We start from the raw sequence: 14,688 nt of genomic DNA, 5'->3' as shown, positions 1-14,688 counted from the left end.
ACTTTATTGTAGACATGAGCGTACAATAAAACCCGCCGCGGCCTCTACCACCTCGACCGCTGCGGGCAATCGGCCAGATCTTTTGGATCCCGGATATCACAAGCGCGCTCATTCTCGTGCCACGCTGAACGCGAGAGCAGTGACGAGGCGCAACTTCGGTGCCTTCGATAGCTGTTTTGCGGTTCGCCACAAGCCTCATTAGTAGCGTTCGTACGTCCCAAAACCCAGGGTTTAGACGCTGAGAAGCTAACGCCCAATGTTAAGGTGTTAGAGGCGAGATTCTGAGACAATATTTGGCTTTATGCGATGATTGGAAAGTCCGAGGTCGCGTTGGCGCACTGTTTATTCTTCATCGTACTGCGACATCAGCAATTAATGTGCCTGTTGCGAGCTCGAGAACTTGAAATCAGTCAATACGGCTGTCTTGAAGGGCTTCCCATGAGGTTACAATGAAAGAGTGTTGTAAAATATGAAGAACGAATCAAGTAATGAGAAAGAAGGCTGTCAAGAGCCCTTCCTGGTTTTATAGTTTATACCGAGTCATCAGGTTAACCTGGACTACTTCATTTGGTTTTCTTACAGGTATGTTTCGTAGAGTGGTCCGCCAACAGAGTTCCTCATTCTTATAAGTATTCTTTCCCACGGCATTTCTCTCTGGTCATAGTTCGTATATGGCACAAGTTGCCGGCATTATCAATAACTATCAAACAAATACGTGCATCTATGTTAACTATACCTTTGCGCGGCCACCCGCAGACGCCAAAAACGGGCAGCCAGCTTCGATGCCTGTACTTCTACAGCACAGATGGCTTTTTAAGGCGAAACACTTATATGTCTCGTTTTGAGGTGATCTTGAAAAAGTATAGCCAAAAATCAGACAAAAAAAATCGGTAAAAAATATGTACAAAAACTTGATCACTCAATAAGATCATTACAAACCCCATAACATTATCTCTCAGTCGATAGGTAATTTCATGAGGAATATAAATATCGATAAATTATCATGATGGTCATTACAATAATTATAATAATTAGCATGACAAAGCGAAAAATGGATCGAAGAACACGAGAAGGGGCCATTAACCGTGAATTAATTATAGTAATAGATAATGATGGTAATGATGATAAAAAAATGGTTGTACGAGAGGTGAATGAGAGGAATTAAGAGTGTATTGATGGTGAAGAGTGAATTGATCGTGAAAAAAAAGGGGTTTAGTTGGGTGATAGGAGATAAACGAAAGGTAATGATGAGATAATGATGAGTGAGCTAAGATAATGAAGGGTAAATGAGAGTGAATTAAGAGTGAATGAAGAATATTCAAGTGGTGATAGGGTTAATCAAGAGTGATAAAAATTGAAAATTTGGAGTAATAGAGCAAACCAAGTGTGATGGAAGTAAAACCGAAATGATAGAGGGAATGAAGGTGAACCAAGCTGTCATAGGGTGAATCAAGAGTGAATCAAGTGTGAATTAAGAGTGAATCAAGGGGTTATGGAGCGAGGGAGTGACTTACAAAAAATATAAGTTAGACTTGAGGGCCCAAGGGTGAGTGACTCAGCGAAAAAAAAATTGCTGAGCCACGGTTCGAGTTTGGTGAATCATAGGGAGGGTGACTAGCAAAACAAAACATGACTTGCAAAAACGACTGTAAATTGTGGTTTCAGAGTGATGGTGACTCAGCAAAACAATGTGATGAGTCACGGTCCGAGTTTGGTGAAATAAGGATGACTTCGCAAAGTATTAGTTTGGAGTAAAGATGACCCTGCAAAAAAGTGGTCGTCGTGTCATTGAGTAAGCGGCGCTCGGGCTTTCGCATTCAAGTCGTCTTAGTTGTAGCACAAGGGACCCCTAGTAATATGCTCGACTTCAGCCCGCGAAGATCGAGGAGGCCAACCTGAAGCCGTATGTCATCACCTTCCAAGACATCATTGGCGACCGCGACATAAACGATCTCCTCGCGTTCAGCACACCTCGGGTGTGTTAAGATTATGTGTGTAGCGCCTAAATTGTACGCATTCAAGAGAAAAATATTTATGTGCACACGTTACACATAACACATCTAGTGACACATGTTACACATGTGTACACATCAAGTGACACGTTAGGCCTATGTTAAAGTAAGGCCAACAGAGCCTTCAAAATGTTCTTTTTTTTCTTTTCTTTTTTATTTTGCTGTGTTAAGGAAAATGCGTAGATATTCTACAACTGTATTCACTTCAATCTTTAGATCTGACTGCAAAGATTGTATGACTCATGCTCCTACTCATCTCTATGCGAATCCGTATGGGTAGATTAGTAGCATTACTAGCATAACAACAGGCAGATTGAGCAGAGGTATAGTTTCTGTTTACCAGCCCGCACGGCTGGACATTTAGGTCCACAATGCTAGAATTTAGTGAAACAACAAAAAATCAAACACAAAATAAAACCGCGCACAGTACGGGTGCTGACCAAGAGCCGTTCATATCTAACCTCAAAACCAAAAACATCTGCAAATTTAGGCACAAGCGCGCAAACGTCAATATCACTGAATTTCAATATTGTATTACTCTGCGCGAGAGCCGAGGACAATGGAACACAAAGAAAGGGAGCATTGAAAAACGTGCAGCGCACGCACAATTCAGGGATTGCACGCAGCGCTATCAAAGTCCATCAGGTAGACCCGTATAGGCCTCGGGAGCTGGAAAAACGATTCGATCAAAATTTAAATAATAAATAAAGAAGAAACACACAAAACATGTAGCAGAGGCGCATACACACATCCATGCAAGTCGGTCCTGTATGCCCGCTTACGCAGCAATTGCAGGATTCGGTTCTCGCACGTCTAGACGCAACTCAATACGGTTTAACGGACACAAACATCGACGCGGGGCTCATGCATCCAAATGAACAACACTAACGGATTGGATTGGATACCACGCACACACAAGCCTCCTTTCACGTGTGCTCGGTCGCACATAACGCAAGCCGCATAGCAACCGCATCTCCCGCCGAATTCTATCCGTCTTGACGGCGACGACGCAGTTCCCGTGCAGCGCACCTGCGACCTTTTGAGTCTACAGCAGCTCACAACTCGTGCTCGGTGATGCGTTTCGTCGTACATGTTCGGTTTCACTGGCTTTCTTTTTCTTTCTCTCTCCCTTTCTTTTTCTCTTTCTGTCTTTCTTTCTTTGTTTCTTTTCTTTTCTTTTCAACGCCATCTCTGTGTAGAGTTCAAGGTCCGCCTACTCGCAGGAGCACTGAAAGGCGATGAGCGAGCCGTATCATAGCAAAGCTCGCGAATATAAGAAAAACGCACGGACTGGGTTTAACTCGAGTCGCACACGCGCCGACAGAGTCCAGTACAGTCATTTGATTCTGGTCGGCGCTACCAAATGATGCGGCGTTGCGCGGCCGAAACAGATAAACGAAACGAAAACCGTGCACTGCCTGGACACCCCCCACCTTTAGACCAAATCACGTGCAGAGCAGACGGTGCAGTCACATTGGCTGAGGCATGGCCAGCGGCGGCGCAGAGAAAGATCGGGTTCGCGATTGCACAAGGTAGGGTTGGCGGGATTCACGCGTCTGGTCCAGCCAAGGACATTCGTGGGTGGCTCTTGTCTGTACTGAGGTACATTGTAGTGGGCAAAGAGGTTTGTATGAAAACAATAACGAAAGAACACCCCGCATACATTTCTCTACCATGCTAATGTCTCACAGACTTAATCATTGATTGACTGACTCATTTATTTATTGATTCATTATTTTAATAACTCACTCACTATGACTGACAGCTTAGAGAGTTGATGTAGACTGAATCTTAAAAAATTCGTCACCCTAAATGATGACGAATAGTCCTTCCTCGACGGCGTTTTGTTATAGCGTTGAAATGATAACGTTTCTGTCAGGGGGACGGCGTGTGAAATGGTTTCTGATGATTTGCTTCCCCTGGGGCATGAGCAGTTGTACTCTGTAGGTTTTCTATGCCATTACGTTCCTTCAATAAATAAGTTCTTGCCTCATTCAGTCTCTTCTTGGCTCGATGCCCGAATTATTGCGCTGTTTTTTTTTCAGCGTCCGCTCAACCACTCGCACAATCGTTCTCACCAAAGCTCACCACCCTTTGTTGCAGTTAGAAACAAGTGGTTCCGCTCCAACAGCACAATGTTCCGAACCCCCTGCTCACGGAATCGCAGCCAACCTTTGACTTCGGTTGTCTGACCATGGCCCCGGCAGGTGTCGCGGTTTGCGGCGCTCACATTCGCCTTCGCCTTGAATCGTCAGAATCCATATGTGTGTTTCTCCGTTTAATGAAATACTCAAGATAATAAACAATACGGTGTTGACATTATCGTCACGTTTTATTAGGGCCCGCTCCACGAAGCTCCGCATCACACCTGTGCGAGCAAAAAACTTACTAGCGTAACTTACTCGCAATAATTTCCGAGGGGACTCTATGCTTCCGGCTTGATACCGTGCTGACATAATTCTAAGCGTCAGTGCCCTCTTTCACTACCCCCAGCCAATTTCGAGAATATCTGGCTTTATGTGGCATGCTGACATTGACAAGACATGAAGCTATGGTGATTTGATAATTGATTTTTAAAAAATGAAGCACGCAACATGAGGAGACAGAATAAATTGCACAAGAAGCGCATGCTTCCAACAACATCGCCAAGACTGCATAAAGGGGGAAAATAATTCTAAGGTGTGATACCCTACTATAAGGAAATATAACCCTTCAAAGTGTGGGGTTTCGGGTGCTCGCAGTGGTTTTACGACGCCGTTCCATTGCGTTGCCTTACCGAGAGCTCCATGTCCCTCGCCTCTCTGCCTGGACGGGGTGGCAGCGGGTCATAAAACACTGTCACTCGGCTGTCATCCCCCCCACGGCAAGGTCAACGGGTTTCCCCCATTGGCCGACTTTTTGGCGGGATTCGGGCCCTGCTTGCGTGCGCTCCCGGTAAGCGGGCGCAAGACGGGGCCCGGGGAGACCTCATCCAGGCGTCGGAAGGTGCGTACGTGTTTCTCTCTGTCAGCGGCGGCCCCCTTTGTCCGCCGCCGGCCGATGGTTACTTCGGCTCGTCGGGGTCCCGGCCTTGGCGGGCGCGGGCACTCTTCCGTCGTCTCGATGTCCTGAGGCAGCGCCTTGTGATCGTGCCCCTATCTGTTCTTCTGTTTCTTTCTGTTCCCATTTTCTTTGCTGTGGGGTGCGCGATGGCAGGCGCTGGCAGAAGGATAGGCGGCCTCCCTCTCTGCTGGGTTCTTTGTTTTCTCCGTCGCGGTGCGCAGTTAGCGGCCACCGACGACCATTTGGCTATGTTTTGTGTTGTGATTAGACTTAGATTTGGATGTGTTGTTTAAACTTATGTTGTATTGAAACCCCAGCTTAATAAATGTTGTCTGTTCCTTCTCGAGAGCTTCGCCTAGGGTCTCCTTTGCTGCGCGCGCTGGCTTGTCTTTCCCTAGCTGCATGGGACCGGCGGGCGCGAGCGCGCGCAGCGGCGCGTCAGCACACGGAGTGGGCGCGGACGCGGCGCCCTACATGTACACACATATCGCTGCTCGGAGTGCTCGAACCCGCGGTGGTCGTCCGGCGCGCGCGATATCGTGGCGTGCGCGCCGTGAGCGTAGCGTAGCGATGAGACCACAAAAGATAACGTGCTAAACATTTGCAGGGCGCATGAACGAACAATAGATTTAGGTGCACTATCTTACTCGATGATAGTGCAATACAAGTAGTGCTAGCCAACAAGCTACGAAGCTTTCTAATCTGCTCTGCTTGCATACTTTTGAACATCAGCTACAGGCTGTGAAAAAAATGGCCACACAGCCATCGTTGCGGCTGTGAAGCCTCAGGTGGCCTTGAACCCACACTGCGCGAATTATATTGTGTTCTCTTAAACACTCGTTCCGGCACCTGCCCGTTTACCGGGAATAACACTTTCCCCAGGTAGGTCTAATCTTGCAGTCACGCTTACTCCCTATTCGTGATGGCCCATCTGTGGTACAAGGTGGTGGGCGCGAATATAGGCATCCTTCTTTCCTGCTGCCCGAGTCTCCTCACGCCATTTCTGGACTACACGTGTCGAACGCGGGCTCACCACAACCGAGCAACCATCACATGTCTGCGACAAATTGAACATTACTAAGCTTTACAACGCCTGATGAATATAATTTTGATTTTGATTAATTATCCGTATTATGGGAGGGTTTGCTCTCTCAGACGCGACCACTCCCGCTCGATCGATAAACGTATACTGCTGAGTATCGATACCTCTCCAAACGCCGAGCGATAGGGTGAATTTAGCATTGATGTTGTCATGCGTAGCGCGACAACGGCGTCATCTGTGAACGCACCGTATGCATAATCGAGTAGTGACGTCTTTCCTCTACCCAACGGTACTAAAGTAGCGCGCATGAGCAGTACGGTTGCAAAGATATAAGTGATAAAAGTGTTACACGCATTTCGTTACATGCAGTTTTAGCAAGCGACCCGCTATACTGACCGAACTGAAAGACGTTTCACGTCAAAATGAGGCCAAACGTGCTGCGAATGCCGAGGAAGCAAAGGCTGGGAAGAAGCTTTGAACGCAGAAGCGTGCTCGATACACAGCAAAGCGGGATTTAGAAAGTGAGCGAATGCTGGCTCGTAAACGCAAAGTGCGGAAGCATCGAGTTACTGCGATGCGCATTGAGCAGCGTGATGAACATTTCGCCCACCGAGCAGCGATTGTACGCATTACGCAATGGTTTGTAATGCGAGTGCGCACTTGCCTGTAACCACTCCGCCAGGCGAAGCCTATGCGTATATACAGCCAATGAAACATCAGTAAGGTACATAAATTATATAATCAGGGACAAAGTGTTCCAGAAAGGCTGGCCAACGCTTCCATAGGTCCACCTATCACAGGCAGCAAGCGGCGAAACAATCGCTTCGAGTTGTTTTGGCCGCTTATTATGGAGGCTGATTCACTCTGTTGCACTGAAAGCAGGCGATCACCGCCATATACGCACGTTCTTTGACCGTTCGCCGTCTACCAAACCACGCAGATAACCCAACGCCTGGATGCTTCGGGCTACGACATCACACAAGGGGACCGACTTAATACTTAGAAGCGTGGCGTCACGCTAGCATGAACGTGCTATCGGGTGGAGCTGGCTTCTCGTGACGGAGAACTAGAAACGTACTTCAGAATAACTTCTTCTTGGGCGAGTTGGTCTTTACTGAACAGGATACTTAGCAGCGCAAAACTCGAAAAAAAAAAGACAACAGTGAAAGACGAGAGGAAAGTAGCGCTCGATCGTCTTTCCTTTCCTCTCGTCTTTCACTGTTGTCTTTTTTTTTTCGAGTTTTGCGCTACTAAGTATCATGATTAGGAGAACTAGAAGCCAGCTATCCTGGCCTGGACCTATCGAAACGTTGGACAGCCTTTCTAACGCTCTTTATCCCTGTCTGCATAACTTTAGGCCTAACGTTAAGAGAAAGGAAGAGAGCGGTGTGGATCAGAGAGCAAATGGGGATAGCCGATATTCTAGCTGACATTAAGAGAAAGAAATGGAGCTGGGCAGGCCATGCAATACGCTCTCGCACACGTTGTGGGAGTGTCCTGTTATAGCAGCTAAAATGGCAGTAGCTCCGGAGGCTCTTGCGTCGAAGTGGGCCGCCACTCTGCGCAGCGCCAACCTCAAGACACAAGAGTGGACAGTCCAGCGGGCCCGGGGGGGGGGGGGGGGGGGGGGCGGCGACGAGGCAAGGCCTCCAAATCCTCTCATGGGAGACCTGAGCCCGGGTCGTTAAACTTTGCCGGATTTTCAATAAAGTTGTTGCCATCCATCTATACCAAGTGTAGGAAGGAAGGAAGCAAGAGAAAGGCAGAAGGCAGTGAGGTTAACCAGAATAACGTCCGGTTGGCTACCCTACACCGGGGGAATGGGAAGAGGGAACACAAAGATGACAGGGAGAGAGAGGAGGGATGGAAAGAAGGGAAATGAGCGGTTAGTTCGCTGACGCGTGTGTAAGTGCACTAATAGTCACAGACGTTGACACAAGCCCGTCATCCTCAAGAAGCACAAAAGTGCCTTCACCGCTTTATGGGCCGACGAGCGATGGGGGCGATGTTCCAGCAGCACCTGCATGGAAAGCGTCCGATTGTCCAGTTTTTTTAGCGCGTTAGCAAGTTCTCGTCTTTCTTGGGCATATCGTGGACAGTGGCACAGCAGATGGTCGATAGTTTCGTCGGTGCCGCAGACCTCGCATGCTGCACTGTCGGTCACTCCAATTAATGTAGAGTATGCCTTTGTGAAGGCAACTCCTAACCAAAGGCGACAGAGAAGCGAAGCTTCACGTCGAGGAAGTCCGAATAGAGGTCGGAGTTGCAGTGAGGGGTTTAGTTGATGCAGTCGTGTAAGTCGTAACTTTGGCGAGTTCCACTAGTGAAGTCAGAGACTGCGTGCCAGGTGTCGAAGCTGCCTTGCGGTGTCTGTCCTCGAAAGCGCATTTGGACCGCTGAGCTCTTCTTGGTGTGATGTGCGAGCAGCGTTATCTGCGCAATCATTGCCACTGATTCCAATGACTCCTGGCAGACGGGTACGGTTCCGCAGGAAGTCAAGTTGCCTCATTCTACTTCTCAAAGCTGGCAAGTCGCCTTTGGACATTATCACATACCGTCCGATCGCACTTGCCAGTTGTGTCGGAAAAACAATGAAAGAATGATTTTAACACGTCTGGAATGGTACTTAGAGTACTATGAAATCTACCCAGACGCTATGACCGGATTCAGGCGTGGCCGTTCGTCAACAGACAACGTTGTTCACTTGGTAACATTTGCGCAACACCAGAAGGCCTGTAAACGACTATCTGCTGCTCTGTTTCTAGACGTTAAAGGGGCTTACGATAATGTCAGCCATGAAGCCATCCTCGGCGCGTTAGAAGCAGTAGGACTTGGTGGTAATTTATATGTGTGGGTGTGCAGCTACTTACAGAGAAGATCAATCTACGTGCACACTGAAAATGGTCCGACATCCAAGCATTACGGTAGCCGAGGAGTGCCTCAAGGCGGAGTGCTTAGCCCGACGCTTTTCAATCTAACCCTCATTGGAATAGTTGACAATCTACCAAGCACCGTACGACTTTCCATCTATGCGGACGACATCTGCATTTGAGCATCAGGTGTAACATGACTTCAACTTCGCGCTCGGCTTCAGAAGGCAGCCACAATGACATCTTGCTACCTTCGTCAACAAGGACTTGAAATTCATGTGGAAAGTGCGCAATGATGGCATTCCCCAGGAAGCCAATGTCTGCTTACGGAATACCAATTAACAGACAACTTATACCATACAGCAGAAGTCACAGGTTCCTGGGAGTCGTAATTGACAGAGACCTGTCTTGGACTCCGCACGTGAATTACGTGAAAAAGCGACTGACTGCTATCTGTCACCTGTTCAGGTTCCTTGCAGGAAAAAGTTGGGGAGTATCCATACATGGTATGTTACAGCTGTACATGGTGCTGTTCATTGTATTCCTGCGGTACAGTCTGCCTGCAATATCCAACACCTACAAGACTAACCTCCGTACGATTCAAAGCATTCAAGCTCAAGCCCTTAAGATATGTCTTGGCTTACCATGCAGTGTGTCAACGGCTGAAACCATTGCCATTGCCCAGGATTACCCAATCAAGACTCACATTACCGTTGAGACAATGCGTACGCATATCAGACACTATGCTAGGACCCCTTCCCACCACCTGGCGAGCCTCACTGCTGAAAGGACCTGCTCGACATTTAGCGCTACTGTCAGTGCACATCGTGCATCGTTTACTTCAGGGTACGCACCTGCGGCCAAGCCAGTGCTTCCTCCGTGGTGTTTGAGCCGTCCACAAGTACATATAACGATTCCAGGACTACAGAAGAAGTCAGATGTACCAGCCCCTGCTATAAAACAACTGAGCTTACTCCTCTTGCATGAAAAGTACAGCAACCACGTGCACATCTATACCGATGAATCGACTACGTCGTCCAGTTCTGGTGGTGCGGTGGTTATACCAACGCGAGGAATAACACTGCGGTTAAAGACATCGCATGTCACGACCTCAACTGCGGCAGAACTGACGGCTCTGCGTCGTGCACTAGAATTCATTGATTCTGAAAGACCTAGAAAATGGGCTGTGTTTTCAGACTCAAAACCAGCATTACAGTGCATGCAGTCAGTTCTCCGACGCGGCTGTCATGAACAGTTGACATACGAAAGCGTGAAACTTCACCATCACGTCCAACAAAAAGGCCACGAGGTTGTATTTCAATGGGTACCTGGTCATTATACCTAGCGTAGCATACCGAATGACCCAAGCTGGCGTAAAAGGGGTTAGTTGGAGAGCAGCACACACTCAGTGGCACCTTCCCAGTTGCCCAATTGGTCATATACTTTAGTTTCGAAGCCTGTTCCCTCAAAACAGCAGCCTGATGCTGTACTCATTAGACCCTAGACTGCCCCGTGGCCCAAGTTGGCGGTAAGTTTATTACAGACCCCGACCGACAGATCGATTGGCAGAAGACAGATATATAGTCCCCTAATAACATGCGTGAAGTTCCCAAAGAATGCTAATCACAATAAAATGCTGTGCGTTTCACGGTGCTACTGCAGTGAAACGAACCCGCCAGCCGACCACGAGTACAACTAAGGAGGATAGCTCGAACCCTGACCCTATGCGGAATTCATCGCGCAAAACGGCATACAGCTGTCAGCTCCTCAAAAACTGGGTGGCGACAGAAAGAAAGTTCTGCTCTAAAGAGTTCATTTAGCGGAACAGCCCACGATCTTTAAAAAGCCTGTTATGTATATTGCACCCTCTCTTCAAACGATGCAGAAGCCAATACACGTGATAGACATATTAGCCCCTTTTGTACCTAATACAAGTACCAAGAGAGTGGTCAAGGCACTTAAATCGACTCTGTGAACTTTCGGACCATGCAGACCCGCTGCTTCGAACGCTCGCAGGATCGGTTTTCTGGGAGGGTCTTGATAAGACCCGCCAGGCGGACCTGTGTGACATACTTGCTGGAAGCGTTTCAGCGTGACCCGTCCTGGAATCTCTTTCGGTTAGAACCACATATATTCCGGTTGGAAAGCGTGCACAGAACAGGGTTCCACGAGAGTGGATGCCACACATCCCGCCGGTTTCACTGAAGAGCGTGTAAAAATGCACGCGATATACTTTTCTTCTTATCGCATTCGAATAGCACATCGTAATGGTCATGGGGCGCCTTTAGCTGGCGTCTGAGCTCTTGTTCATACGCTCGAGGCGCCCAGCTGTCGTAACCGACCGGCATGGTCAAGCGGGGAGAAGATTGAACCGTGGCTGTATGAACCAACCAAGTAACTGCTGATCTCGTTAAAGCTTCAGCTAGTTTGAGCTTGAAAAGGTTTATTTACAGTAAACACTGAGAGGCCGCTCTTAACATGCGCTCTTTAGACTTATTCTCAGCACTGTGAAAGAGGGAAAGGAAGCAAAGGTAGCGATAAATGAAGAAGAGCAGATGTGTTTGCACCGTGTTTGCACAATGGCTCTACTAAAGCCGTTCACTTTCGTGGTATGCAGGAATTTCACTTGGTTTTCTTTTTTTTTTCGTCTCTCTGGCACTGATAGAATCCGGTCATATGTCGAGAACAGCGGACGCCGACAATGTCATCTGCAAACACTGGCTATGGTCCGGTGTTCCACCGCTACCTGCGTCGCTGCCTTCTTGTTACGCTACGCAATTCTTCGCCACGGTCCGCCTCGCGTAATCATCAGCGACCGTGGTCGCCAATTCGTCGCCGATGTCGTGGAAGAATTGCTTAGACTCTGCACTTCGCAGTTCCGCCACTCAACACCATATCATCCCCAGACGAATGGCCTTGTCGAACGTACGAACCGCACCCTGACCAACATGCTGGCTATGTATGTATCAGCCAATCACAAGAACTGGGATGACATCTTACCATTTATTACCTATGCCTACAATACAGCGAAGCACGAAACTACGGACTTCACACATTTCTACCTACTCTATGCTCGGGCACCGCGCAGCTGTCTCGATACAATTTTCCCCTTTACCCTCCCTGCAGAGGATTCAGTTGCCGAAACTTTGTGCCGTGCTGATGGAGCCCGACAACTTGCTCGTCTGCGTACACTGGCATCACAAGATCGCTCCAAGTAGCGGTATGACAGCCGCCACGACTTAGTTGCATTCGAAAAAGGTGACTTGGTGTGGCTGTGGACCCCTCAGCGCCCACCCGACATCAGCGACATGCTGATAGCCGCCGCTATCTCTCGAAACATGCACCCCGAACATAATGGGGCCGGAGCCATGCCCGTGCCAAGGCACTGCTGCGCTCCTGTGGTGGGAAGAGGCCTACGCGCTTCGTAGACACGGCAGAATGCACACAGGAACACCGGTTCACGGCGGTAGTCGTAGACATTAACTCGCGGTTTACACACGCGTGTAGTGTGAGCACGAAATACCCAGAAACAGCGGAAGACGTTGCAATTGCGCCTGTGCTTACCGACCCCCTCTGCAAAGTAGTTCTTAGCGACTCACAATCTGCAGTTCGTAACTACGCGCGAGGGCGCATTTCTTCCGAAGCTCTTCAGATCCTAATGAAAGCTTGTCGACAGCACTTCGATAGCACCGCGATCATGTGGTTCCCAGCGCACGTCGCCACTCCCACCGACGAGGGCACCCCTAACTTGAATGAGCGGCACACCACTCTGCGCGTCAACTGACCCACCGCGCAGAGTCAGAGACCCCCATCTTCGAGTTCGGACCTCCTGGTGCGAATCACGCGAGAACGCTTAGTCAGATACAACGCCATCGCCAAGCTCTACCAGCACTACCCACCTCACCCCAAACTGAAACGTCACCAGGCAATCATCTGGTGACAACTGCAGACACACACCTTCCTGCAGTCCGGTGCAATTGCGGCACATTTTCCCCGCTCAATACCCGAGTGCCCTTTGCAAGTTATGTCAGGCAACTAGAGCGACGCTCTCGCACACGTTGTGGGAGTGTCCTGTTATAGCAGCTAAAATGGCAGTAGCTCCGGAGGCTCTTGCGTCGAAGTGGGCCGCCACTCTGCGCAGGTCCAACCTCAAGACACAAGAGTGGACAGTCCAGCGGGCCCGGGGGGCGGCGACGAGGCAAGGCCTCCAAATCCCCTCATGGGAGACCTGAGCCCGAGTCGTTATAAACTTTGAGGGATTTTCAATAAAGTTATTGCCATGCATCTATACCTAGTGTAACATACCTAATGACCCATGCTGACGTAAAAAGGGTTAGTTGGAGAGCAGCACACACTCAGTGGCACCTTCCCAGTTGCCCAATTGGTCATATACTTTAGTTTCGAAGCCTGTTCCCTCAAAACAGCAGCCTGATGCTGTACTCATTAGACCCTAGACTGCCCCGTGGCCCAAGTTGGCGGTAAGTTTATTACAGACCCCGACCGACAGATCGATTGGCAGAAGACAGATATATAGTCCCCTAATAACATGCGAGAAGTTCCCAAAGAATGCTAATCACAATAAAATGCTGTGCGTTTCACGTTGCTACTGCACTGAAACGAACCCGCCAGCCGACCACCAGTACAACTAAGGAGGATAGCTCGAACCCTGACCCTATGCGGAATTCATCGCGCAAAATGACATACAGCTGTCAGCTCCTGAAAAACGGGATGGCGATAGAAAGAAAGTTCTGCTCTAAAGAGTTCATTTAGCGGAACAGCCCACGATCTTTGAAAAGCGTGTTATGTATATTGCACCCTCTCTTCAAACGATGCAGAAGCCAGTACACGTGATAGACATATTAGCCCCTTTTGTACCTAATACAAGTACCAAGAGAGTGGTCAAGGCACTTAAATCGACTCTGTGAACTTTCGGACCATGCAGACCCGCTGCTTCGAACGCTCGCAGGATCGGTTTCCTGGGAGGGTCTTGATAAGACCCGCCAGGCGGACCTGTGTGACATACTTGCTGGAAGCGTTTCAGCGTGACCCGTCCTGGAATCTCTTTCGGTTAGAACCACATATATTCCGGTCGGAAAGCGTGCACAGAACAGGGTTCCACGAGAGTGGATGCCACACAACCCGCCGGTTTCACTGAAGAGCGTGTAAAAATGCACGCGATATAATTTTCTTCTTATCGCATTCGAATAGCACATTGTAATGGTCATGGGGCGCCTTTAGCTGGCGTCTGAGCTCTTGTTCATACGCTCGGGGCGCCCAGCTGTCGTAACCGACCGGCATGGTCAAGCGGGGAGAAGATTGAACCGTGGCTGTATGAACCAACCAAATAACTGCCGATCTAGTTAAAGCTTCAGCTAGTTTGAGCTTGAAAAGGTTTATTTACAGTAAACACTGAGAGGCCGTTCTTAACATGCGCGCTTTAGACTTATGCTCAGCACTGTGAAAGAGCGAAAGGAAGCAAAGGTAGCGATAAATGAAGAAGGGCAGATGTGTTTGCACCGTGTTTGCACAATGGCTCTACTAAAGCCGTTCACTTTCGTGGTGTGCAGGAATTTCACTTGGGTTCTTGTCGTCTCTCTGACATTGATAGAATCCGGCCATAGGTCGAGAACAGCGGACGCCGACAATGTCATCTGCAAACACTGGCTATGGTCCGTGCTGATTAAAGACGAAAGACCCGCGAAATGCACAACGTACAGAATTA

This window comes from Dermacentor silvarum, chromosome 10, assembly GCF_013339745.2.
Source record: "Dermacentor silvarum isolate Dsil-2018 chromosome 10, BIME_Dsil_1.4, whole genome shotgun sequence".
NCBI lineage: Eukaryota > Metazoa > Arthropoda > Arachnida > Ixodida > Ixodidae > Dermacentor > Dermacentor silvarum.
Note: the sequence above shows the minus strand (reverse complement) of the source record.